The sequence below is a fragment of the Leopardus geoffroyi genome, chromosome A2, assembly GCF_018350155.1.
Source record: "Leopardus geoffroyi isolate Oge1 chromosome A2, O.geoffroyi_Oge1_pat1.0, whole genome shotgun sequence".
Taxonomy (NCBI): domain Eukaryota; kingdom Metazoa; phylum Chordata; class Mammalia; order Carnivora; family Felidae; genus Leopardus; species Leopardus geoffroyi.
The window spans coordinates 61,248,611-61,276,465 of NC_059331.1; the positions used below are offsets into that span (position 1 = coordinate 61,248,611).

Here is a 27,855-nt window from a genome sequence, read left to right on the forward strand (position 1 = left end):
AGGTTCATCTCCTAGCTAGAATCAGGAAAGGAAGACACAGCAGCCACACTGTTCCCACAGAGGTGAGGTCTGGAAGGAGTCACCCAGGCCAGGAGACTTCTGTTTGGAGTGTGGGGTCATCCTCCTCTCATTATTTCCCGAAACTCACAGAAAAACCTTAAGGTACTCAGTCTCTAAGCGTTCTGGGCTTCTAAACTTAGCACAGAAAGCTGACAGACTAAAAATTGAGAAGCCTGTGGGCTCCTGGGTTATAAGTGTGCATTTGGAAAACAAAGAACAGACATATCACACATTGCGCAAAACAAGACAAGGCCAGGAGAGCGTGCTGTACATAAAGATGAGGGTTTCCCAAAAGAGTTACAACTGAGAATGGCCCTGGTATTTACCTTGTCCTTGTCTGCATTCTTGGTACTGTCAGAGCCGCTGTAACTCACAGAGGTTTTAGCAGTTTCTCAATCTACTAAAGACCCTAGAAGGGACACAGGTTTATTCTGCTTTTAGAGGATGAAAACAATCCCTCATCTCATTCCTCAAATATCTTAAACTTTTCCCTACACTCAAGTCCCTGACCAGAGGCAGAGGGTATTCCACATGCCTCAGGTGACCCCCAAGGATAAGGGGGAGAACCATCCCCTCACCTTGATAAATGCCTCACAGTGCCCTAGTTCATGTTGTTTTGTAATTAATCAAATAACTGTGGACAGGTCAGGCACAACTAGCAATTTAGAATTCATCAGTAAAACAGAGGTTTCTCAGGATACAGCATGGGAAATCACGATTTCATTACACTTCAAGAATAAATATGAGGGTGCTTGTATTAAGCATCCGACTCTTGATTTGGGTTCAGGCCATGATCTCACAGCTTGTGAATTCAAGCCCAGTGTTGGGTTCCTCACTGACAGTGTGGAGCCTGCTTGGCATTCTGTCTCTGCCTTTCTTTCTTAAAAAAAAAAAAAAAGAATAAAATTTAGAATACTGGTTTGGTGTATATCCTCAATGAATCCTCAAGAAGGGTGCATTTCTTCAGACTTCAGGCAAATTGTTCAACCTCTCAGCTTATCTACAAGCTGCCTTCCACATGAGAGCAGTTATTATATGATGAAAGACTAATTTTACACTATTGAGAAAAGGAAAACTATGAGAATTTAGCAGTGAAGATGCAGAGTTGCACTGATAACATCAGAGGACTAAGCTAAGCTATATGGAACTTGAATTTAGGGATGTAGGGCTACAGTTCACAGAAACAAACAAAAATAAACACAGTTAAAAATAGTGAATAAATGACCTTCTCCTCAAATAAACTAAAGTCTTCACATTGAGTCCAGGTGGGAAGAAGGATGAGGCCCCTGTCCTGTCATCCTTTCCAGGCTCTTCAGACAGGGGGATGCTAGAGGAGGTGGGAGGGTCACAGTCAGAGGAGGGTCATGAGCTCCACCAGTCACAGGGACAAGTGCCTCACTGCCTGTGGCACCAGAGGAGAACACCCTTCTGTCACCCCTTGAGACCACCTGCTGTCCTTAGTGCTTGTGATTCTTTCCAGACCACATGATGATCATCCACAGGAACAGGCTGCACAGCAGAAATTAGACTGCAGCACATCACAACGTGCTCCTTACCTCTCCTGGGAGGGTTCTACATCTCTGGTCTTGCAGCCATTGGTTTCTGCCTCATGTATCCCTCAGGCAGCCTCTTTGCTTCCATCCTGTCCAGTCCTGGATACAGAAAAATAATGGACTTCTATAAGAGTTGCAACACCACGTCGTCTACTAGACAACAAACAGTGCGGGGCATCATCCCTGGAAACACCCATAAAAACGCAAGTCAAACGACCACACCTGTATTTCAAGTAGGCAATGTCCCTGCCCTGCTCTGCCATCTCCCTGTCCCACATCTGAGTCTTGATCTGGGGGAGAAACAACACATCCACCTTCAGTCTTGCCAGACTGTGCACCAAAGAAAGAGGAGGAAAAAAGAAAATACTTACCTCGTTGTCCTGAGCATTCTTCTCATGAACTGCGATCTGAAAAAGCCAACAATGAAAAAAGCCCGTGGTTAGGGATTCCAAGGACCACTACACTCACCTGCATGAGGTGCTAAGGGTTCAGTATGTCAGGCAGAACTCAGGTTACCTGGTATCTAAAGGTGAGCTCTGCCTGCTGCAGCTGTTCCCATGTTTGTTCAATTTGTTGCCTGAGTTACAATTGCTCTTGTCAGATAAGGCCCAATATTGGGTATGATTTTAAATAATCTGCCCACGTTCCCAACAACCTCATATCTTTCCCCTGATACAATTTATTCTTACACATGGAACACTTTTCACATGATTATCAATGTACAGTAGAATCAAAACTATTGTTACATCCTTTCCTTACTCATTATTCCATGCCCGTAGGGTTTAGAGTTCATAGAATTCCTTCCCATTTCCAATCTTTCCCTAACTCATCATGTGACAAGTGTCTTTTATCATAAACCTCTATTCTTCTATAACTTATATCCTCACCATGTTTCCCAGGGTTGCAAAGACGAGGGCCATGAAATGGCACTACCACGTTGATTGGGTATGATTCATTGTACGACACACTGCTTTCCTACAGATTATGACAATTGACACCATGCCCAAGGAATGTTAGCATGGACAAAGTTTCCACACAGTCTGGCCACTACTTGAGATTTGCAAAGGTTTAGAAACTTAATTGTTTTGTTCTTTCTAAAACTTACCTTTTTTATCTGTTAATACTCTATGCATATGTTGACTTTAAACACTGCAAAAAGATTAAAAACAAAAAAAAATGAACAGAGGCTTCATGAGTTGCTGGTAATTAGTAGCTGAACTCACTTGTACTTGTTTATTTCTTCTGTAGGTATTTTCTCTTTTTTTAATGTTTATTTATTTTTGAGACAGAGAGAGAGTGAGCACATGCATGAGTGGGGGAGGGACAGAGAGAGCCGTAACAGAATCTGAAACAGGCTCCAGGCTCTGACCTGTCAGCACAGAGCCTGATGCGAGGCTCAAACTCATGGACTTTGAAATTATGACCTGAGCTGAAGTTGGACGCTTAAACGACTGAGCCACCCAGGCACCCCTTCTGTAGCTGTTTTCAAATTTTACCAGCAGCTACCAGCTGATTCTTCTTTGCCACCAGTTCAGTGTCATTTTCAGCTTCCTAAGATGGGAAAGATATATACACAGTCAGGACCAAGGTCCAAAAGTTCCCCCTTTTTGCCTCCCAGCACTCCTGAAGGCCTATGCAAATATCCCTTCCCCCACCTCTCCCATAAATGAACAAACTGACAACACAATCAGAGAAATGAAGTGAACACTCCATTTAAGTTAACGAAAATTAAACTTCTGTCTGCTGCCACGTCTCTGCTATTGGAACTGTCTTTCTAGTTCTCTGTTTCCTCTCCTTTATCATAAAGTCATCAAATAACATTGTACTTTGTGCCTTCCCAGAGTTGGTCTTTTGTTTGAGATGGTGAAGACTCATTTCATCAGTGAGTGAAAAACCATATCTGACCAACTGTACCCATTAGGATGTAGCAGGGGATCATCACTAGTCTTACACCTTTATGGGGAGCCCTGATTCTCAGTCCAAAAGTTGTACCATGACACCGGCAATCACTTGAAAGACGACCTTCCAGGATATGGTTTCACTAACATTGCAGCTCACTCCCAGACATCACTAGAGTTCAGGACTGCAACCCCTGCCTCCACCTTCAAAAGGCAATCTTAGAACAACATCATCTCCTGAAGTACAACCTGATATGAACTGTCACACAGTCTGGGTTTACTTCCAGGAAACAGATTTCAGATGGAAAACTCTCAACTTCATGGAGCCAAATCTACTTTAACAAGACTCATTCCATTGATAGTGAAGGCAGCAAAAGGCAATGCTTGGCAAGGCTGGGTTGTTGTGTTGCCCTCAGATTATTTTCTTTGTGGTGTTGATTGAGACAGTTTCAACTTGACACTTGATGTACTCAAGAATCACATGCAAAATTGAAAATCTCTTAGAAAATGACACAAAAGCACTAGACAGAGAAAGCCTCATGCATTTCCTTCTGGCCTCTCAGGCAGTCCTTCAGCAAATGATTTCTGGAGTGGTTGTAATGTAGTGGCTCTGTTGTAAGGGGTTGAATATAGAGAGGTGGTCAGGGTGCTGTACCCACTCACAGAAAGAGCTTACGAACTAACAAAAACAAGATGCCAGTGAGACAGAGCAAGCCCTAACCCCAGCTGTGGGAAGGACTAACATAAAGGTGAGTCTCCAGGGAAGAGAAGGAAGACTTCGCTTTCCAACATGAGTGAGGGACTCTAAAGTCCCCCATCTCCTCCTGAGAACAAAAGGAAATACTGTACAAAGGAGGAAACATGTGACTGAATGCACCAAATATCTAACAACCCCACGAAGACACACAAGACCAAGATGGAGAAGAAGGAAGCCCAGGACAAAGCCAGACGGGGAGTTGGACCCAAACTCCCTAGGACTCATCATTGATGTGGGGGCATACATGTGAATGGGAAAGAAGCTGAACAACTTTATGGGCACAGACTTAGAAGTAAACAAGTGTAGTTCAGGGGCGGCCAGCAAAGATGAGTCCTAGTGAAGCTGCGGGCTTTGGTCAAGACTCGGAAGAGTTACACTTAAAAAATCAGGGGACAGGAAACAACTTGACTTTCTGAGAGATTGGGCCTGCAGTGAACAATCTCACTGGCAGAATGGATGCAGGGATCCAGTACTGCTGGTACCCGTACCCACTTTCCAGAAAGCAACTTCCATTGTTTCTGCAGCAAGATAATTCCATTTTTTCCCCACACATTTTGACCCATGTCTGGTCCTGAACAAAAATGACCTAATTGCTGGGTGACAAAACAGTGTGATGCAATTGAAACCTATAGGACAGTGTAGGTGGATCCAGAGTGGATCCAGGTATTAAAGTTATTAACGATGGTACCTTCCCTCTTCCACCCCAAACACATGACACAATGTGTGACAAGCACTTAGGACAGAAAGGAAAATTCAGGTTATGTTACAGAAAGCAAGGTGGGAAGGGAAGGCACAATTCTACTGAATGCATTGGGCAAAAATACTCTGGGCCTAGTTCCAAAAGAAATATAATTTTCTCTACTGGCTGCCACGTTCTCCCTTACAATGCAGTCCTTGTGACGGTTCTCACATGAACATCTTACTTTTCTAAATTTTTTTAATGTTTATTCATTTTTTGATAGAGACAGAGTGCGAGTTGGGGAGGGGCAGAGGGAGATATAGAATCCAAAGTAAGCTCCGGCCTCTGAACTGTCAGCACAGAGCCCGATGTGGGGCTTGAACTCATGGACTGTGAGATCATGACTTTAGCCAAAATTGGACGTTCAACCCACTGAGCCACCCAGGCGCCCCCATCTTACTTTTTTGTAGGCACTTTTCTTTGTTCATAGAATTCTTCCAGGTTATGTGCTTTCTCCTTCAGCTGTTTGAATTTTGCTTCCTTTGTGGCTTTCATAGACCTCAATGCACTACACTTGTCCTCCAGGGTCTTTTTATTTTCTGGGGGGAAAAAAGGGTGTTTTCTTGATAAATGTGCACATGACCTGAGTCTTGATTTTGGTGAGACAGAAAAAGGGCAAAAACCATGAAGGCATGAAAGTATTATTTCCCTTACCAATGCAAAGTCATTGCCATCATATGGGGATTTCTCCCCAACAGAAAATATACCTTCTAGTTGATAGTTATTGGACCTCAAGGTTCTTAGCTCTACATCCTCGAATTCAACATTTGCATCTTGTGGTTAAGGCAGATATGAGGAAAGACTTTCAAGGAAAACTGATCACACAACAATTTGTACCTCACACAGCAAGATGGTACATTGCAATGAACAAACACCTTGAGTCATGAATATAACTAGAAGACAAAGATGGTGGAAAATAGTTCATATCTAACAACTCATAAATGGCTTTCTTAGTGGTATACATATGTATGTATGTGTGTATGTATGTATGTATGTATGTGTGTTTATCCCCCCATTCACGTTGAAAATCCACTATTCAGCATTCAGAGAGAAAGAGACTATGGAGCACCTTGGTGGCTCAGTCAGTTGAGCATCAGACTCTTGATTTTGGGTCAGGTCATGATTGTAGAATCATGCGATCCAGACCTGTGTTGGGCTCCACACTGAGCATGAATCTTGCTTAAGATTCTCTCTCTTTCCCTCTGCCCCTCTCCCCCACTTGCATGCCCCTCCTCACTAAAATTTAAAAAAATCATAAAGAATAATTTAAACATAGTTTTTTTAAATTGAAAGGATACACTTTGGCTATCACTGTTTCTCTCTCAACTATATTTGGGTATTTTCTACATATCTTGGAGGGCAGAGTTGAATGATGTGATAATTACCTAGTTGTGAAAATAAAAGATAACTCCTAGTCCTTGAAATAGCAAAACCCATCTTGGCAGTCCTAGTAAAATTCCAGCTCATTGGTCAGAAAGAGGTTTGGCTCCCAGAGGCCCACTCTCTACTGTGGTAAACGGCAAGCAAATATGCTGTGCTCGCTTCACCCAATGAACAAAAAGCCTCCAAATTCAAATTACAGTAACACTCAGCAGCCAACTCTTATCACTTCCTGATTCTTCACAATTTCTTTCTCTCTCTCTGAGTTTGCAAGGTAGCAAGTGCACTTTGAAGGGTGTCATTTAAAATTTCATTAAAGTGGGTGCCTGGGGGGCTCAGTCAGTTAAGCATCCGACTTCAGCTCTGGTCGTCATCTCGCGGTTTGTGAGTTTGAGCCCTGTGTCGGACTCTGTGCTGACAGCTCAGAGTCTGAGGTCTGCTTCGGATTCTGTGTCTCCCTCTCTCTCTGCCCCTCCCCTGCTCACACTCTGTCTCTCTCTCTAAAATAAATAAACATAAATAATTTTATGTTTACTTGTACTCAACAAGTACAAAAAGATAGAGATCATACCTTGCATATTTTTATACCCAATGCCACGAAACTCGAAATCAACCACAAGAAAAAAATTGGAAAGATAACTAATACTTGTAGACTAAAGAACATCCTACTAAATAATCAATGGTGGAATGCAAGCTGGTGCAGCCACTCTGGAAAACAGTATGGATGCTCCTCAAAAAGCGAAAAAGGGAAATACCCTACTATGCAGCAATTGCAATACTAGGCCTTTATCCAAGGGATACAGGTGTGCTGTTTCAAAGGGACACATGCAACCCCATGATTATAGCACCACTATCAATAATAGCCAAATTATGGAAAAAGCCCAAATGTCCACTGATGGATAAATGGATAAAAAAGATGTGGTGTATGTGTGTATGTGTGTGTGTGTGTGTGTGTGTGTATGTGTGTGTGTATATATATATACACATATACACACACACATATATAATGTGTGTGTGTATGTGTGTGTATATATATATATACACATATACACACACACATATATAATGTGTGTGTGTATATATATATATATATATATATAGGAGTATTACTCAGCAATCAAAAAGGAATGAAATCTTACCATTTGCATCTACATGGGTGGAACTGGAGGGTATTATGCTAAGTGAAATTAGTAGTCAGAGAAAGACAAAAATCATATGACTTCACTCATAGGAGTACTTTAAGATACAAAACAGATGAACATAATGGAAGGGAAACAAAAATAATATAAAAACAGGGAGGTGTACAAAACAGAAGCGCACACATAAATATAGAGAACGAACAGAGGGTTACTGGAGAGGTTGTGGGAGGGGGGATGGGCTAAATGGGTAAGGGACACTAAGGAATCTACTCATGAAATAACTGTTGCACTATACGGTAACTAATTTGGATGTAAATTGTAAATAATAAAAACTAAATTTAAAAAAAAAGAATGGGTGAACCAAGAAGTTAAAGAGAAAATTAAAAAGTGTGTGGAAGCCAGTGAAACTGATAACACCACACCCCAAAACCTCTGGGATGCAGCAAAGGTAGTCATAAGAGGAAGTTTATAGCAATCCAGGCCTTCCTAAAGAGGGAAGAAAGGTCTCAGATACACAACCTAACTTTATACCTTAAAGAGATGGAAAAAAGATCATCAAATAAAAACCAAATCCAGCAGAAGACAAGAAATGATAAAGATTACAGCAAAAATCAATGCTATCTAAACTGAAAACAAAAAGAAAAACAAACAACAACAACCCCCCCCCCACACACACACACATACACAAACAGTAAAAGAGATCAATGTAACTAGAAGCTGGTTGTTTGAAATAATTAATAAAATTGATAAACCACCAGCCAGTTACATCCAAAAGAATAAGAAAAGGACCCAAATAAATAAAATCAAGAATGAAAGAGGAGAGATCACAACCAATACACCAGAAATACAAACAATAATAAGAGAATATTATCAGCAAATATATGCCAATAAAATGGGCAATCTGGAAGAAATGGACAAATTCCTAAAAATACATAAACTACCAAAACTGAAACAGGAAGAAATAGAAAATTTGAACAGACCCATAACCAGTAAAGACATTGAATTAGTAATCAAAAATTTCCCCAAAAAAAGAGCCCAGGGCCAGATGGCTTTCCAGGGGAATTCTACCAAACATTTAAGGAAGAGTTAACACCTGTGCTGTTGAAGCTGTCCCAAAAAAAGAAATGGAAGGAAAACTTCCAAACATTTTCTCTGAACCCAGCATTACCTTGATTCCAAAACCAGAAAAAGACCCACTAAAAAGGAGAAGTATATACAAAATTTCATGATGAACATGGACGCAAAAATCTTCCACAAGATATGAACCAACCATATCCAAAAATACATTTAAACATTATTCACCATGACCAAGTAGGATTTATACCTGGAATGCAAAGCTGGTTCAATATCTGCAAAACAATCAGTGTGACTTATCACATCAATAAAAGAAAGGACAAGAACCACATGATCCTCTCAATAGATGCAGAGAAAGCATTTGACAAAATATAGCACCCTTTCTTGATAAAAACCCTCAAGAAAGTAGGGATAGAAGGATCATACCTTGAGATCATAAAAGGCATATATGACAGGCCCGACGCTAATATCCTCAAAGGGGCAAAACTGAGAGCTTTCCTCCTAAGGTTAGGAACAAGACAAGGATGTCCACTCTCGCCACTGGTATTCAACATAATATTGGAAGTCAGCCTCAGCAATCAAACAACACAAAGAAATAAAAGGCACTCAAATCGTCCAGGAGGAGCTCAACCTTTCACTCTTCGTAGATGGCATGAAACCCAATGTGGAAAACCCACAATAGTCCACCAAAAAACTGCTAGAAATAATACATGAATTCAGCAAAGTGGCAGGATATAAAATCAATGCACAGAAATCAGTTGCATTCCTATGCACCAACAATGAAGTAACAGAAAGAGAAATCAGGGAATCGATCCCATTTACAATTGCACCAAAAACCATAAAATACCTAGGAATAAATCTAACCAAATAGGTGAAAAATCTATACACTGAAAAGTATAGAAAGCTTATGAAAGAAACTGCAGATGACAAACACACAGAAAAGAAAAATATTGCATGCTCCTGGATAGGGAGAACAAATATTGTTAAAATGTCAATAGTACCCAGAGCAATCTACATAATCAACACAATACCTATCAAAAAACACCAGCATTCTTCACAGAGCTACAACAAAGAATCCTATAATTTGTATGCAACCAGAAAAGACCCTGAATAGCCAAAGCAATCTTGAAAAAGAAAACCAAAGTAGGAGGCATCACAATCCCGGACTTCAAGCTGTATTACAAAGTTGTAATCATCAAGACAGTATGGTACTGGCACTAGAACAGACACTCAGATCAATGGAAGAGAATATGAACACAGAAATGAACCCACAGACGTATGGCCAACTAATCTTTGACAAGGAAGGAAAGAATATCCAATGGAATAAAGAGAGTCTCCTCAGCAAGAGTGCTGCGAAAACTGGACAGCGACATGCAGAAGAATGAGTCTGGACCACTTTCGCACACTCAAAATGGATGAAGGACACTCAAAATGGATGAAAGACCTAAATGTAACATAGGAAGCCATCAAAACCCTCAAGGAGAAAGCTGGCAGAAACCTCTTTGATGTTTGCTTCCACAACTTCATAGTCAACAAGTCTGTGGAGGCAAGGGAAACAAAAGCAAAAATGAACTATTAGGACCTCATCAAAATAAAAATCTTCTGAACAGAGAAGGAAACAACCAGCGAAACTAAAAGGCAACCAACAGAATGGGAGAAGATATTTGCAAATGACATATGAAATAAAGGATTAGTATTCCAGATCTGTAAAGAACATATCGAACTCAAAACCCAAAAAACAAGTAATCCAGTGAAGAAATGGGCAAAGACATGAGCAAACACTTCTCCAAGGATGACATCCAGATGGCCAAATGAAACATGAAAAAATGCTCAACATCATTCATCATCAGGGAAATACAAATCAAAACCACAACAAAATAACATCTCACTACTGTGAGAATGGCTAACTTTAACAACTCAGGCAAACAACAGATGTTGGTGAGGAAGCATAGAAAGATAAACTCTTGCGCTGCTGGCGGGAATGCAAACTGGTGAAGTCACTCTGGAAACCAGTAGGTAGGTTCCTCACAAAATGAAAAAGAGGACTACCCTACAACCCAGCAGTTTCACTACTAAGTATTTATCCAAATGATAAAGATATGCTATTTTGAAGGGATAAGTGAACCCCAAAGTTTATAGTAGCACTATCAACAATAGCTGAAGTATGGAAAGAGCCCAAATGTCCATCAATGGATGAATGGATAAAGATGTGTATGTATATATATATATATATATATATATATATATATACACACACACACACACACACACACACACACACACACACACAATGGAGTATTACTTAGCAATCCAAAAGAATAAAATCTTGCCATTTAAACTGCATGGATGGAACTAGAAGGTATTATGCTAAGCAAAATTAGAGAAAGACAAATATTACAGGACCTCACTCATATGAGGACCTTAAGATAAAAAAACAGATGAACATAAAGGATGGGAAGCAAAAATAATATAAAAACAGGGAGGGGGACAAAAACATAAGAAACTCTTAAATGTGGAGAACAAACAGAGGATTACTGGAGGGATTGTGGGAGGGGTGATGTGCTGAATGGGTAAGGGGAATTAAGGAATCTACTCCTGAGATCATTGTTCCACATTATGCTAACTTACTTGGATGTAAATTTAAAAAAATAAATGAAGTAAAAATTTAAAAAAAATTAACCCAGTAAAAAAAGACATCCCAACAGAATATTGTTGAAAAGCTGAGTCAGTCATGAGTCCCCACTAAGCTTTGTACCGAAGTGGCTTTCTTAATTTCCCTACTTTCTCATAAATATGGACAATGTGCTCTGACACAAATCTGCTCTTGCCCTGCCTCAAGGTGAGCATAAAGAATATATTCTCCTATGACTTGGCTTGTTAAAAAGAAAAGAGAAAAGCAAATTCATTTGAGATAAATCAACTTTTACTCATGATGGAAAATCTGCTTGACTACTTTGGACATAATGTATTGCATTTGTTTATGGCTGACTTTGCCTAAATTAGTGAATTTTTTTAAATGACCAAATATTGCACATTTCACTTAGTTGCAAACACACACACACATACACACACACAAATAGCATGAAACAAAAGTGAAGAGTATATAACATAAATGCATTAAGGACATAAAAGATTAGTTTTCCTATAAAACGTAAAATAACTGCTTTGGGAACAGTTTTCCATTTGATAACTTCACAAGCAAATTTATATTGACTTCCAATTTATTAACCATTTTTAGAAATACTATGTTTAATGATAACTCTAAATACAAATGGGATTATGTTTCAGAAAGAGGGAAACATTGTTTTCTCTTTAGTAAATTAATTAAACCAAAAACTGAAAGGATATCAGTTTTGGAAAAGACAATCCCAACAGACAACATTGTTGGTATCTGAACCATCATGTCAGTAAAAGCACAGTCAGTAAGGCTGTATCCTTGACTCAAAATCATGTACCATTTGTGGAGGGAACCCCAGAAACTCTCCTCCAACATGATGAATGCCTTCCAGGAGCTGTAATTTTTTTTTTAATTGATGAAATGGCATGTTAAAACTATCTTTATCATGACTCCAGTCTCCGGCTTTTTAAGTCCAGCTCAGTTCTAAAATGGTCTTAATTCATTTGCCTCAGGTAACTTCTCTTAACCCTGAATACCCAAATAAAAGAGACCTCAAATTAATATTTTGATCATTAAAGAAAATAGGTCTACCAAAACGACATATACCAAACCTTACTAGCTACAATAGTATGCTTATCTCTTCCAAGTTACTAAAAGATTAATGCTTGTATTCAGCTTAATGGTCAACCTGGCATTTAATGGGTGCCTAGGAAAACAACAGTAATGTATGCTTGGAGTTTCAGGCTATTTCTCTGTTTCAATCAGCAGTCACTATAAATATGTTATGGTCTACAGATTTATTCTAGACCTATTTTCTATGTTTAAGTTTATATTTGAGAGAGAGAGAAAGAGCATGAGCCAGGGAGGGGCAGAGAGAGGGAGACACAGAATCTCAATCAGGCTCCAGGCTCCCAGATGCCAGCATAGAGCCCAACATGGAGCTCAAAGTCATGAGCAGTGAGATCGTGACCTGAGCTGAAGTCAGATGCTTAACCAACTGAGCCACACAAATGCTCCTAGACCTATTTTAAATTTGCAAATTAATATCAGACTCCAAAAGTATTGACTATTATCTAAGCCTTTAGCTCTTTCACAAGGTGCATTTACTTTGAACAAAATTAATTTTGATAAGATGCTCTAGTCTTCTATTTTTAGGAGCTACACAGACATAGAAGCAGAAAACCAACAGCTTCCTCATACACAACTTAAGAATCACCTCTGCACCACTAATGCCAATTTAAAACAACCATTACATGGCCACTTGATCAACATCCATAAGCTCAGGGCAATGGTTTGGAAATGCCAAATGAAACCAGAGCTCAACACGTGTAAGGAGTCACACCATGACCTTTAGCATTTCCATCTACATGTCCAAATGACAACTATTAACAGCTGCTTTCCTGTCAATTTAATGATGGTATAACTTGCATGAATGCAAATATAACATACTTTTTAAAACAAAGCTTGTTGTGAAATAGACAATCTATGGAGAAAAATCCTAAGTTCTATTTCAAACAATCAGCTGCACCCAAAGAAAGAACGATATTCTCTTAACTATAAATAACTGACTTTCAAAGTCTATGACAGTTTTTCACCAATACAGCTCAGGCATGTTACCAAAAACACATGGTAAACTCTTACAACAAAGGCAATGAACTTTTCCTCTATATTTTAGGAAGAAATAACAGCTATTATCTTGACATTATGAATTCATTGTATAATTCAGACCTGTTACAAAGGAAACAAACTCTCTTAGTATGCTTACTGGCTAAATTTTGCAAAGGGAAGAATACACTTATATAATCATTAAGGATAACAGAAATTGCAGCAGTAAAAAATAAAAGGATGTGAGACTGAAATTCAACCTGTGGGTACAATTACTCAGATACTAAACTTAATCCCATTTCCTGAAACGTGACACCAGCTTTACATGTACCATTCATTGCTTACAATATACCAGGATGAAGTATGGCTTTTCCCCGTTCATCTTGGGGACAGTGTGGTAGATGAAAGAAAGTGGTCTTTGGAGCCCATGAGAACAAAGTTATCCAAAGGACAGCACTTACTAGTACTGTGATCTCAGAAACATGACCTACTCTCTTTTGAGCTTCAGATTGTTGATTTTCAAAATGAGAATAATCATACTTACCTCACCTGGAGGTTATGATGCCCATGCTAAGGATGTAATTCCAGTGCCAGCCAGGAACTTGGAGTATAGAGGTAGAGGGAAGATGCAAGCCTATACAAATAAATAAACAGAGTTATAACTTGGGCTAAGGGCAAACTGGGATTAGCACTGTGTGAGCAAAGAATGGGGACAAGGGCATAGAGAAAAAAAACATGTAGGTAGTGACTAGGTACAACAGACAGAAACCTGTTATGGAATGGATTTGCCCCCAAAATACATGCATTGAAGTCCTAACTACCCATGGGACTGTACTTGGATACCAGATCTTGAAAGGTAAAGTGGAGGTCGAATGAGCTCATTTGCGGGGGGGGGGGGGACCCTAATCTGATAACTGGTGTCCTATAGGAAGAGAGTGGGCACCTACACACACAGAAGGAAGACCACGTGAAGACAGTGGGAAGGAGGTCATTCACCAGTCATGGAGACAGGACACCCACCCTCGCCACACCTTGATCTAAAGTGTGAGAAAATAAATAAATCAATTTCTGTTGCTTAAGCCACCCAGTCTTTGGTACTTTGTGATGGCAGACGCAGCAAAATAATACGAAATCCCAATATTTACTTGCTCAACAAATGGTGTTTGGGCCTTTGAAGGAGTTAGGCACTGTTCTAGGGCCCTAAGGAAACAGCCCTAAACAAAGCTAATTTTGTCTTTGGATCCCATGGAACCGATATTCTGGAAGGGACTGCAGTAGGAGACATCTAGCAAGCAAGAAAGAAAAACAGATGATGCCAAAGGCCAGGAAGAAAAAGAATGCGGGGAAGGGATATCGGGTGTTCAGGTCAGAGAAGGAGCAGTTTTCAGTTCGAGATAGAGAGCTAGCAGAGACTCCACTGAGCAGGTGATGTCAGAGCAAAGATATGATGGAAGTGAGGGAGTATGTCATGTTGGCACGTGGAAGTATATTCCCGACAGAGAGAGGCAAAATGAAAGCAAAGACCTGAAGCAGGAGTATGTGCCTGACATGCTCAGGGAGCAGGGAGGGGCCAGTGTGGCAGCAGCCCAGTAAACAAGGGGAGGGGAATAGGAGAGGCCTACAGGGAGGTAGCAGATTCTGGGGAGGGTAGCACCTGTGTGGTGCACAGTTGGAGTCAGGTGTCTGGAGACATGAACAGCTGTGGGCAGCGCATAAAGACTTGGAGGCCCCAGCTGCTGGTATATAGAAGCCTGAGGCTGGCTGAGATCAAACCCAGAGTAAAGGCAGATGGAAAGCAAATGGGGGGCAGGAAGAAGATGAGGACTAACCAACACAGACACTGGTAAGCAGCGGCCCAGATGGTGGGAGGAGGAAGGAAGTAATTTTTAAAGAAAGGGAGTAATCAAGTGAGTCTGTAAAATGGTGCCACGTAGTCCACATACTGGGGGTTGAGACTTCAATGTGAGCTTCGGCGATGTGTGTCATTCATTAAATAGATGAGAACTAGGGACGAATGAGAGAGGAAGCCCATTCAGACTCAGCTGACAGAGAAACAAGGGAAGGTCTGCAGGTTCCGGCACATGCAATGCTAGGCATAGGAAGACAAAACAGGTGGTGTTGGATGGGAAGTGATTGCTCCCCGTGGGTTGAAACAGCTGCAGGTGCACAGGATGGCCGGGTCCCGAGAAAACCCGCGGTGTGCAGGAGAGAGGGAAGTGGTATGGGAGGTATGTTAGCGAGAGATGGATTCCTCCCTTAGGAACACAACTCAACTGTGGCAATGGGACACCAGCCAGAGCCGTGGGGATAGATATAACAAGGTGGGCAGCTGGGAGGTTGCTGGGAATGTGGGTGATTGGGAAACAGGATAAAGATGCCCTTCGTTCTCTCTGCCTGTAGAACGGGATCATGGCCAGCATGTAAATACTGATGCACATGAGAAACAGAGCATCAAGCACTCCACAGGGAATCCCAAGTTGTCCTCTTACAGCAGATATTCCCACCTCCTTCCTGCACCCATCACCTCTGTGATGCCTGGCAATCCTGATCTGCTCTCCTTTTTTAGGATTTTGTTGCATTGAGAATATTATACAAATGGAATCTAAAAGCATGTGATCTTTTTAGGATTGGATTTTCCACTCTGGGCATAATTCTCCAGAGATTCAGTCCTGCTGCAGTGTCTGTCAGCAATGCGTGCCCTGGCACTGCTCACAGGTGAGAGCCCACCACACAGGGATAGCATGATTTGGCTGTCTCCCTATGGAAGGACACGTTGTACTAGGCTGTGCAATGGCCCTCAAAGAAAGCAAGTCCTAACAGCTGGAATCTAACTCCCATCGATGGGATCTAGTTAAGGATCTTGAGTCCTGCGTTGTCCAAGTGATCCCTAGATAGTATCAAGAGCATCCTTAGAGAGGCAAAGGGAGACTTGATAAAAGAGGAGGCACTGTGTCCATGGAGACATACTTGGGTGATGTGGTCCAAGCCAAGGGTGGTTGGTGGCCACTGGGAGCTACTAGATGGAAGGGGTACAGTGTCTCCTGGAGCCCTGAAGTCTCCACCTGGAGTACAGCCCTGCTGACACCTTAGTCTCAGTGAAGGAATTTTGGGTTTCTGGCCTCCAGAACTCTGAGAGGACATGATTTTGTTCTCATAAGCCATCACGTTTGTGGTAAAAGAGCATGTGTGTGCACAACAGGCCCCCATTCCCATCTCCCTCGGACTTTGGAGTCTTCCTTCCCTGAGAAAGTCAGGGAAGCTCTGGCATTTCAACCTAGTTGACTGCAGGCAGCCATTGAGTCATTATTATGACCATTCCCAGTTCTCCAGGCAACACATTAAATTACATTTCCTGCAGGAAGAACCATGTATCCATGTCTGGCCTATCGTATGTCACCCTCTTTGGTGTAATACTCTTTGAACTCACTCCCATACTCGTCCCCCCATCTTCTACCAGTGCGAAGTGGTAATACCCTGCAACTCCCCTGCATGGGCACCTGATCATGCGTGGACCTGATCCCACACCTCCGTTTGGAGTACACTGGAATCCCGCTATTTTCCAGGAAGTAAACAAAGATGGTAGACGTGGAGCCTGAAGATCACTGCTCTCGATCATGACAGTATTGTCTTAGGTGAAGCCATTGAAACCTTTTCTCTAGGGGTCCTGGGGGTGGGATAAGACTATTTTCCTTAGACAGGGGGAGCTGCTTCTCTTGGCAACAAACACAACATACTCACCTCATGAGGTCATACGTTTTCTGGTGTTTTTCCCTTGCTTCCAACCTCTCCTATTTCCTGTGTATACCCCAGACACCCAAAACTGATCCCAGACAGGCTCTGTAACTGCCTCCCATGGCCACAGTGACAACTCCACTTGCGATCCTCCAGCATGCTGTCCTCCATCACTCTGCACCAGCATTAGTGGTAATGTGAGCAAATGTGAAATCACCTCTTACCACCAATGACCAGTATCCACTTCTGCCATCAAGGAAGCTACTTGTATGTCTTCTACTGGAAGAGCAGTCCAGTCCCAGAGTCCAAGTTCCAAGTGTTTTCCTGTGGCCACTCATGGTACAGATTACCATTGGTGCAGGACTGCAACAGGAGACAGCACACCCAAAAGCAGTGAGTGAAGAGCAGTGCCAGGGTAAGGGAACCTCCAGGAGATGGTAGAGAGGGCAAAGCAGCCATGCTAAGCAAAGGCAAGATGTTTCCACTAAGAAGAAAGTACAAAGAAAAGTGGTTCCCGATCCTGTAACACTTATCTGGAGAGGAGGGTCTTCTGGGGAGATGTAATGCAGAGGAACACAACTATAGAAGCTCCCCATTATCCATGGAGATACGTCCAGAGACCCCAGGTAGGTCCCGGAAACCACAGCCAGTACAAACACTATAGTGGCCAGGAAGGGGTGCTGGCGGCACACCCCTACATAGACCATGAAGGGGCACAGGTGGCTCACCCCTACATGGCCAAGGAAGGGCACAGCCATGACATATCTACATGGCCTATGAAGGGGCACAGAAGGGCTGCAGCGTCAGACCCCTGCATTGCCGATGTAGGGGTATCAAGGCTGTCCTTGAAGGTCAAAAAATGTGATTCATGTACTGTAGGCGGCTGTCAGTGATGCAGCCATGAGCATTTGTAGTAGGACTCAGGCACTGGTATATGATCTTAAGATCTGAGTATCAAAAATAGACAACCAACTCCTAAGTTAAGACTGGGTGAATTTCACAATAGAGGCAATAATGCTAGTATGTGCCACAAGAAATATTTGTACTTGTGTAAGCTCTATCAGAGTGGATAATCATGGATAGTTAACCAAAGGATAAAAATAACCTAACTGTAAGTCAATATGAAACCAATTGTTGACCCAACACAGGCAATCAAGGAAAGATGAAAAGAAGTAAAAGGAACTCAGTGAACACAAACCCTACCTGTTTACCAATAAAATCACCTCTAGCATTTGTAGTTTTAGAGGCCCTGCCTGCCCAGGGACATTCGTGAGACAGCCATGGTATCCTGACCGTGCGAAAGTAGCATAATCACTTGTTTCCTAAATAGTGACTCATATGAATGGCCACAGGAGGGTTTTATTGTCTCTTCCAATCAGTGAAATGGACCTTCCCATGAAGAGGTGGGAATAGGGCAAGAAGACAAGTAGACCAATGCAGCTGCTTTAAAATGTTTTTAGCTTCATTTTTTTTTTTTTGAGAGAGAGACAGACAGACAGACAGAACACACGTGGGGAAGGGACAGACAGAGAGTGAGACATAGCATTTGAAGCAGTCTCCATGTTCAGAACCATCAGCACAGAGGTGAAACCAGGTGTCGAACCCACAAACCGTAAGACCATGACCTGAACCCAAGTAGGACACTTAATCCACTGAGCGGCCGAGAGAGCAGAAAACACGTCTGACCTAAAATGAACATCAATGCTACATCGCCGATGAAGGGGTGTAGAAGGGGCACATGCATGATCCCCTCCGGTGCCGAGGTGGGAGAGAGCAAATGAGTGACACCCCTCCATCACAGAGACAGTGGCACAATGGTGACCCCCTCCCCTGATGTGGGAGGGCACATGTGTGAATCCCCTCCTGTCCAAAAGGGGGGGGGAACGCTAATGCTTGAAAACCTTCCCTACCCAGGGTGTACGACCTAAGCCTTACCCTACCCCTTATGTCAGTGCCAACCCTAACCCTTACCTTAAGAGATGCATGTTTCTTCAGCTGTGAAAGTGAAAGAACCATTCGTGAAACATCACATTTAATAGTGACATCATTACTCTCTCCCTGAAGGATGGCACTGTGCATGGGTGACGATCTCACACACCAACCAGGGGCAAGGCAGAATCCTGAACCACCTCTGGCATCAAGTGGGGTGGGGCGCATGTTTGAATGCCCTCCATCGCTGAAGGGGGTTCTGTGCATGTGTGAACAACCTTCCCCGCCGAGGTGAGTGGAGCCAAGCGTGAACAGTCTCCCTTGCTGAGGGAGGGTTGTGTGCCTATACAAATGGTATACTTCACAGAGCGGGGGTTGTGGGCATGCCTGAACCCCCTTCGGCCATAAGTGGGGGGGGGGGCTTTGCACATGTGTGAACACCATCCTGGCGAGGGGAGCGGGGAGCATACGTCAACACCATCCCTGGCCACACAGTTGTGGAGTACATGCACGAAAGCATCCCCCCCTCATAGAGAGGGGTTTGTTCCTATGCGTGAACACCCTGCCATGACAAGGGGGCATGGTGCATACGAGAACCTTCTCCCAGTGGGGAGGCCTGGGTGCATGCGTGAACACCATCCCACAATGAGAGGGTTTGTGCACATGTGTGAACACCCTTCTGTCCCTAGGGGTAGCAGTGGGCGTGCGTGAATAGCCTCCCACAATATGGGGGTGGGGCGCATAGGTCAACACCCTGCTGTGCCAAAGTGGGGTCGGGCACATGGGTGAACATGCTCCCGTGCCAAAGGGGGACACGCTAATGCTTGGAAATCCATGCCCGGGGGGAGGAACCTTGATCAAACCTTACCCTTCCACTGATGATAATGTTAACCCTAAACATAACCTTAAGAGATACGTGTTTCTTCAGCTGTGAAAGTGAAAAGAACCATTCATGAAACATCACATTTAATAGTGGCATCACTACTTCCTCCCTGAGGGGTGGCACTGTGCATGGGTGACCGACTTACATGCTGACAGAGGGCCAGGCGGAAGCCTGAACTACCTCCTGTGCTAAGTGGGGCAGGGCGCATGCACCAACGACCTCCCTTGCTCAGGTGGTGGTTCTGCGCATGCCTGAACACCCTTCCTTGCCCGGGGAGGGGGGCGCATGTGCAAATGCCTTCCCTCATTGAGGGGGGCTGTGTGCATGTGTGAACACCCGCCAGTAGGAGGGACTGTGCGCATGCCTGTACAGCCTCCTGCGGTAGGGGGTAAGAAGCATGCATGAATGCCCTCCCTCGCTGATGGGGGTTGTGCTCATGTGGAAATGCCCTACCTCTTGGAGAGGGAGTTTTGTGCATGTGTGAACACTCTTCCGCCAGTAGGGAGAGCTGTGCACATGTGTGAACAGCCCCCAGTGGTATGGGGCACAGCCCACGTGCGAATGGCATTCCTCCCCTAGCCGGGGTTGTTCACAAGTGTGAACACACTTCCGCCACAATGGGGGCTGTGCACATCTATGAACGCCCTCCAGCGCTGAGGGGGCGAGGTGCATAGGTCAACACCCTCCCGTGCCAAAGTGGGTATGGGGCGCATGCTTGAACCATTCCCTTGATGAGGGATGCATGGCGCATGCGTGAATGCCCTCCCTCATGGAGGGGTTGTTGTGCGCATGCATGAATACCGTCCCTCATTGACTGGTGGCTGTGCGCATGCATGAACGCCCTCCTGGGCAGAGGGGGGCAGGGCAGATGCATAAATATTCTCCCATGCTGACGTGTCAAGTCACAGAGGTTAACACCTTCCCATGCCAAAGTGTGGGTGGGGGGGGAATGGTGCACATGGGTGAACGCCCTTCTGCCAGGAGGTGGGGCCTTACACACAGGAGAACAAACTCCCGCGCTAGTGGAGCAGGGTGCGTGCACAAACGCCCTCTGTCGCCAAGGAGGGTTGTGCGTGAGAACACCCTTCCACCCTGAGGGAGGGCTGTGCACATCTGTGAACACCCTCACGTGCCTAGTGGGGCAGGGAGCATAAGTGAAACACCTCTCTTGCAGAGAAGGGGAGCAAGCATGACCTAACCCTTACCCTAAACCCTAAATGTAATGCTAACCCTAACCCTCACCTTAAGTGATGTGTGCTTCTTCAGCTGTGAAAGTGCAAAGAAACATTGATGAAAGGTCACATTTAATAGTGGCAACACTACTCCCTCTCCGAGGGGTGGCACTGTTCATGGGTGACACCCTCCCTAGCCAAGGGGGTGAGGAGCATGTGTGAACTACCTCCCATGTGGAGGGAGACAGGGCACATGTGTCAACACCCTTCCTCACCTTGGGGGGGGGGGGTTGTGCAAATGTGCGAATGCATGAACACACTTCCAAGTGGAAGGGGATGGGGCCTTTGTGTGAACACCCTCCCACGCTGAAGGGGGCAGGACACATGCATGAATATTCTCCCACACTGAGGGGCGGTGCTATTGTGTGAATACACTCTGGAGAGGAGGGGGTGTGGAAGCATGACCTAACCCTTACCCTAACCGTTAATGGTAATGCTAACCCTAACCCTTACCTTAAGAGTTGTCTGCTACTTCAGCTGTGAAATTGAAAAGAACCATTCATGAAATGTCACATTTAATAGTGGTATCACTATTCCCTCATTGAAGGGTGGCGCTCTGCATGGGTGACTTCCTCCCACACCAAGGTGGGTCTATGCACATGCGTAAAAACCCTCCCTGCTGAGGTGGGCAAGACACGTGCATGAACCATCTCCCATGCAGAGGTGGGGTGTGCCCATGTGTGAGCACCTTCCCGACCCGAGAGATGGTCATGCACATGTGTGAACAATCTGTCCCGAAGGGCAGATCTACGCATGTGTGAAAGCCCTCCCCAGAGGAAGTGGAGTGGAGCACTTGCTTCAATATTTTACCACTCTCAGGGGGTGGGGTGAAAGGGTGAACACTCTCCTTTGCTCAGGATAGTGGGGTAATGCGTGAAACCTTCCCATGCTGAGGGAGGAGAGCAAGCATGATCTAACCCTTACCTTAAACCCTAACTGTAATGCTAACCCTACCCCTTACCATAAGAGATGCATGCTTCTTCCACTGTGAAAGTGAAAACAGCCGTCCATGAAACGTCAGATTTAATAGTGGCATCACTACTCCCTTGCTGAGTAGTGGCAGTGTGCACAGGTGACCCCCTCCAGTGCCTCAGGGGAGCAGGGCACATGCGTGAACCCCCTCCCACACTGGGGGGCGGGTTCATGCACATACCTGAACACCTTGCCAAGCCAAGGGGGGACTGAGCATGTGTGAACACCCTCCTGAGCCAAGGAGGGTAGGGCACTTGGACAAATGCCCTCCCTCGTCTAGCGCTGTGGTGTCCATGCATGAACACCCTTGCACACGAGATGGGTGCAGGCGCATACATCAACACCCTCCCCCGGTGAAGGGGGCTGGGTCCTGTTGGTGAACACCCTCCGGAGATGAGGGGGGGGTGTGGCGCATGTGTGAATGCCCTCCCACTTCAAGGAAGGGTGCGGGTATGGCTTATCCCTTACCCTAACCATGAACAGCAATCCTAACCATAACACTTACCTTAAGAAATGCCTGCTTCTTCAGCTGTGAAAGTGAAAAGAGCCATTCATAAAACAACACATTAAATAGTGGCATCACTACTCTCTTGTGGAGGGGAGGCAGGGTGCATGCCTGAACACCCTTCCGCAACGAGGGTGGTAGGGTCAGGTGTGACCTTCCTCCCTTGCCAAACGGGGGGTGCAAGCATGACCTAACCCTTACCCTATCCCTCAGGGTAATCCAACCCTAACCCTCATCATAAGAGATGCTGCTTCTTCAGCCATGAAAGTGAAAATACCCATTCATGAAACGTCAGATTTAATAGAGGCATCACTACTCCCTCGCTGAGGGGAGGGCTGGCACATGGATGAGCCCCTCCCATGCTGAGGGGTGGCAAGGTGCATGAGTGCCTCCCTCCCACAACTAAGGGGGGGGTGTAAGTGTGACCTAACCTTTACCCTAACCCCTAACTCTAACTCTAATCCTAACCTTAACCCTAACTGTAACATATGACTGCTTCTTCAGCTCTGACAGTGATGAAAGCTATTCAGGAAATGTCAGATTTAGTAATGGCATCACTACTCCCTTGCTGATGGGGGAGTGCTAGCATGACACCCGTCCATCGCCCACGAGGGGTTCGAGCATTACACCCCTGCGTCGCCAAGTAGGTGTATCAGGCTGTCCTAGAAGGGGGAAAAATATGATTCGCGTACTGTAGGTGGTTGTTAGGGCTGTGGCGATGAGCATTCATAGTAGGGCCCAGGCACTGGTATATGATCTTAAGATCTGAATACAAAAAAAAAAAAAAAAAAAAAGACAACCAACCCCTAAGTTACGACTGGGTGAATATCACAATAGAAGCAATAATGCTAGTATGTGCAACAAGAAATATTTGTCCTTGCATAAGCTTCTATCAGAGCAGATAACCATGGATAGTTAACAATAAGATAAAAATAACCTAACTGTAAAGTCAATATCAAACCAATTGTTGACCCAACACAGATAGTCAATCAAGGAAAGATGAAAAGAAGTAAAAGGAACTCAGCGAACACAAACCCCGCCTGTTTACCAATAAAATCACCTCTAACATTTCTACTTTTAGAGAACCTGCCTGCCCAGGGACATTCATGAAATGGCCGTGGTATCCTGACCCTGCAAAGGTAGCATAATCACTTGTTCCCTAAATAGTGACTGGCCATATGAATGGCCACAGGAGGGTTTTACTGTCTCTTTCAATCGGTGAAATGGACCTTCCCCTGAAGAGGCAGGAATAGAACAAGACCCTATGGAGCTTTAATTTGCTGGCCTACAGAGACAACATCGACAAAACCAATAGGGACAACACATCTCCCCATGGGCAACAATTTAGGTTGGGATGACCTCAGAGAATCATATCCCCTCTGAGGGATTTAGATGTACACTTACCAGTCAAAAGTACAACCTCACTTATTGATCCAAAATACATGACCAACACCTTAGGTTTGATACATGTACCCTGCCGGAGTTTCCTTTTGGGGGTGGGTGGTTGTTGTCTCCACATTCAGTGCAGGGTTATGAAACAGTGGTGGGTGTTTTCTCCTCTTCCATAAAGCATTCCAAGGCGACCATTTGTGGGAGCCAAGCGGTAACTGGTCTACTCCTGCATCCCTCTCTGCTTCGGTTTCCCTGTTGGGCGTCATAGCAGCGGCCTAGTGGAAAAATTAGAGATGTCAGAAGACACTCAGGTAACCAAAGATGCGAATGAAGAACCTCCTGAAATACCATCAGAAGACTATGGGACAGTGCTACCATCCGCAGTTACAGTCCAGTTTCTGGGAGCATGTGGGATGTGCTAGAGGAATGCAGTGTCGCAGTGGATGAGAGGTGTCCAGTGATAGAAGAAATGCTGTGCATCCCCAATGCTGGCTGAGGAAATGTCGTATATGTCGTCAGCCAAAGATAACAAAAGAACAATGGATAATACAGATGCCTTCATCTTCAGGAATGAAAGTGAAAAGAGCCATCTGGGAAATACCTGATTGAAAATTCTTTTAGGTACATTAATTTTTGAAAGAGACAACACAAGGGGGTGTGGGCAGAGAGAGAGAGAGAGAAAGACAGTATCTGAAGCAGGCTCCAGATTCAGAGCCATCAGCACAGAAGCCACCCAGAGCTCAAAACCAGAAACTGAGAGACCTTGACTCAAGATGAAGTGGGACGCTTAACCCAATGAGACACCCAGGTGCCAAAGAAAACATCTGAATGAAAAGGAATATCACTGCTACATCGCGGATAAAGGGGAGCAGGTGGGACACATTCGTGAAGCCCTCTCACACCAAGGGGGATAGCGACCATGACCTAAACCTTACACTGACACCTAATATTAATCCTAACCATAAACCTTAACTTAAGAAATGCCTGCTTTTTCATCTGTGAAAGTGAAAAGAAACATTCATGATTTAATATTGGCATCAGTATCAGACTTAATACTGGCATCGGGAAACCCAATCTAAAGAGCAGTGAGGTTCATGGGTGATACCACTGCACAGAGGGTTTGGAGGGTTGCATGTGTGAACACACCCCATGCACCAAAAAAGAATTGGGCAGTACGAGAAATCCTACCATTCCGCGAGAGGGCGGGGTCACGGTGTGAAACACTCCAGAGCAAAGCTGGAATGGGGCGAGGCAAGAACAACCTGCAGTGCAGAGAGACTGGGGAGATAGCATGAACAATATCCCTCAAAGACGGACTGTGGTGTCCACACATGAACAACTTCCCACTCAACGTGGCGGTACAAGCATGAACTACTCCTTGCCCAACTCCTAACCCTATCACTAAACAAAATCCCACCACCTAAACCTAACACCTAACCCTGACCCCTAACCCTAATGCTAAATCCTGCCCCTACCCTTCCCCTAACATTATCCCTAACTCTAACTAACCGTAAACATAAACGTAACCCGAACTAACCCTAACCTTACCCTAAGCCTCTAACCCTAACCCTCTAACTCTAACCCTAATGCTCTAACTCTACCCGCTAACCCTAAAACAGGACCATAGTCCTGACCATAACCCTCAATCTCAACCTAACCATATATCTCACAATACCTCTACATCAGACCCACACCAGCGCATGTGCCATCACTTCAGCCCTAGAGGGAGATCACGAGACTGGAGTGCTTCGGCCCTGGCCATGTCCCTGCACTAAACCCTACCCCTAACCCTAGCTAAAACTCACTTCCCATGGGTACCCAATTCCAATGTCTGACAACAGAATGCACATGGGGTCAAGAAGCACTGCAGGATCAATCAGCGTGGAACATGGAACATCACCATGTCATTTCCAAAGCCCGGCCGCTGCTGCATAAGAGGATTCCTGAGTCCTCCCCAAAGAGTGTCCGATACACTTGTCTAGCCTTGGAACCCAAAGACTAATCCTGACCGGCAGCCTCCTTTATGCCCGAGAGCATTCCTGAGGCTTACCCAAAGAATGCCAGAAACATTTGTCTGGCCTTGAAACTGAAACACTAATCCTGACCCGCAGCCTCCATTGTGTACTCCAGTCAGCACTTCAGGGAGACAACTGCACTGCTGTGGGTTCAGTGCCTGGAGCCTTCTGGGATCTAACCCCAACCTTAACCAGAACCCTGACCCTAACCCTCAACCTAAACCTAACCCTATCTCTCACACTAACTCTATACCAGACCCGTACCCTCGCAAGGGTTCTCACTTCAGCCCTCCATTAAATTCATGAGACTGGAGTCCCTCTGCCCTGGTGATGTCCCGGCACTGAACCCTAACCCTAGCTAAGTCTCCCTTCTCATAGGGACCCAATTCCAATGACTGACAACAGCATGCACATGGTGTAGATCACTCGGTGTGGAACTTGGAACATCACCATGTCATTTCCAAAGCCCAGAGGGAGCTGCACAAGGGGTTTGCTGATGCCCAACTAAGGAATGTCCTACACCCGAGGATGGCCTTGACACCCTAAGACTAAGAAGGAATGGCATCATCTCTTGCACCCTCCACTCAACCCTCTAGACTACTGCACTACTTAGGTTTCTGCATTTAAGCGCCTCCTGGAACCTACCCCTAACCCTCACCACAACCCTTGTCATATTCCTCAACCTAAACCTCACCCCAGCTCTAACACTAACCCTACACCTGACCAGCTACTGCGCATGGCCCTCATTCAGACTCAATGGAGATAAATGGATTGTTGTTGCTTCAGCCTTGCTTATGTCCCTGGATCAAACTGTAACCCTAGCTATTTCTCTATCCTGATGGGGATCCAATTCCTAAGGCAGAGAATATCATGCACATGGGGCCCAGAAGCAGTGCAGGATTACTCCGCATGGAACGTGGACCACCACCATGTCATGTCCAAATACCAGAGGGAGGTGCAAAAGTGCTTGCTGAGGCCCAAACAAAGAGTGGCCCACATGCGAGGCTGGCACTGGCAACCAACGACTAAGCCTGACCGGCACCCTCCCATGTGCCCTCCACTGAGCCCTCCTGGGAGACCACTGCACTGTGTGGGGTTTATCACCTGGGGACTCCTTGGAGCTATCCCTCATCCTAATCATGACCCAAACCATACTCCTCAACCTGAACCTCACCCCAAGTCTAACGCTAACCCTACACCTGACCCGACCTGAACCTCACCCCAAGTCTAACGCTAACCCTACACCTGACCCGCATCCGTGCATGAGCCCTCATTCAGCCCTCCATGGAGATAAAGGGATTGTTGTTGCTTCGGCCTTGCTTACGTCCCTGGATCAAACAGTTGCCCTAGCTATGGCTCACTCCCGATGGGGACCCAATTCCTAACTCGGAGAAAAACATGCACATGGGGCCCAGATGCGGTGCAGGCTTACTTGGCATGCAACGTGGAACATCACCATGCCATTTCCAAAGCCCAGAGGGACCTGCATAAGGGGGTTGCTGAGGGGCAACCGAGGAGTGGCCCACACAAGAGGTTGGCCTTGGCACCCAAAGACTAAGCATGACCGGCACCCTCCCATGCACCCTCCACTGAGTCCCCCAGGGAAACAACTGCACTGCCTTGGATTCAGCACCTTGGGCCTCCTGGAACCTAACCCTAACCCCAACCGTGACCCTCCCCGTACTCCTCAACCTATACCTTACCCCAACTCTAATGCTAACCCTACACCTGACTCTCACCTGCTCATTGGCCCTCATATAGGCCCCCATGGAGATAACGGGACTGGTGTCTCTTCGGCCCTGCTTATGTCCCTGGATGGAACCCTCACCCTATCCGTGGTTCTCTGCCAATGGGTATCCAGTTCCTAATTCT

The 27,855-nt window shown here is 44.9% G+C and overlaps 1 long non-coding RNA gene across 4 annotated transcripts in view; it reads right to left on the reverse strand.

Annotated features, from left to right (window-relative positions):
- Positions 1 to 27,855, reverse strand: part of LOC123606131 — a 66,905-nt gene that overhangs the window by 3,584 nt on the left and 35,466 nt on the right. Inside the window, exons 1-10 of one of the 4 annotated variants that reach the window (XR_006716120.1) lie at positions 23,981 to 24,140; positions 22,577 to 22,600; positions 21,553 to 21,576; positions 21,110 to 21,133; positions 13,868 to 13,957; positions 3,110 to 3,164; positions 1,985 to 2,020; positions 1,836 to 1,903; positions 1,617 to 1,712; positions 387 to 469 (exon numbers count right to left, since the gene is read on the reverse strand). This is a non-coding gene — a long non-coding RNA (uncharacterized LOC123606131). Of the gene's footprint in view, positions 1 to 386; positions 470 to 1,616; positions 1,713 to 1,835; positions 1,904 to 1,984; positions 2,021 to 2,129; positions 2,194 to 3,109; positions 3,165 to 5,407; positions 5,547 to 13,867; positions 13,958 to 17,279; positions 17,360 to 21,109; positions 21,134 to 21,552; positions 21,577 to 22,576; positions 22,601 to 23,980; positions 24,141 to 27,855 lie in introns of those variants that run through there. The other 3 variants (XR_006716118.1, XR_006716119.1, XR_006716121.1) reach the window with 3 other exon arrangements.